Source organism: Frankliniella occidentalis, unplaced genomic scaffold, assembly GCF_000697945.3.
Source record: "Frankliniella occidentalis isolate FOCC.00 unplaced genomic scaffold, Focc_3.1 Scaffold245, whole genome shotgun sequence".
NCBI lineage: Eukaryota > Metazoa > Arthropoda > Insecta > Thysanoptera > Thripidae > Frankliniella > Frankliniella occidentalis.
The window spans coordinates 348,492-349,273 of NW_026267371.1; the positions used below are offsets into that span (position 1 = coordinate 348,492).

General features: G+C 46.5%; 1 non-coding gene across 1 annotated transcript; it reads left to right on the top strand.

Moving 5' to 3' along the window:
* The first annotated feature begins 196 nt into the window (after positions 1-196).
* Trnar-ucu (transfer RNA arginine (anticodon UCU)) lies at positions 197-281 on the top strand. The gene has a single exon. It is a non-coding gene; the product is annotated as a tRNA-Arg (tRNA).
* Positions 282-782: the final 501 nt, after the last annotated feature.

The following is a 782-nucleotide window of genomic DNA, read 5'->3' on the forward strand; positions in this document are numbered from 1 at the left end:
TATCAGTGGCTAACCCCGAACCTAAGGTAGATCTTATCAGGGGCTAACCTAGGGGCCTAACCTATGGGCGTAAGTGACGGGGCGGTCTTATCAGGTGGTAACTCGTACCTAACCTAGGGGCCTAAGTGATCGAGGATTCTTATGGCGTCGTATCAGGGCCTAACTTAAGTAGAGCATGTGTGATCGAAGATGGTATGTCAGGGTGGCCGAGTGGTCTAAGGCGGTAGACTTCTCGTCTGCTTCCCAGTATGGGATCGTGGGTTCGAATCCCACCCCTGACACTAAGTTTTTGTATGTGTTTTTTTCGAGCTCAGACAAGATGTCAGATTGGCCGAGGGGAATAACGCGTGGTCTTCAACGTATAGGAGGACGCGGGTTCGATTCCCTCCACCAATCTAACATTTTTTTTATTTTGTGTGGCCCAAGACTGAACTTGTACAAAGTTATGACAAACTAATGTCTCTCATCAGAGATCCCCGAAAAATAATCACGGGACTCCTCCCCTTAAGTGAAGAATGTCTTCAGGTGACATGGAAGCCAGTAGAGGACAGTGAGGAGTCCTTGCAGCCTTTACAACTTGCCATGGTCGGCTGCAGCTGTACAAATATCTGGATATAGTTGAAGTCAATTTTTATTTTTTTATAAGCAGCATTTCCATGCGCGCCCAGGAGGCATGCTGCAACGCTCGTTAGAATTTTTTTGCGGTAAATCCTTCCCCCTCGAAAGAGGCCTATGCAAAACCGTACAATTTGTATTATACCAATGTGAATTCGTACCACATA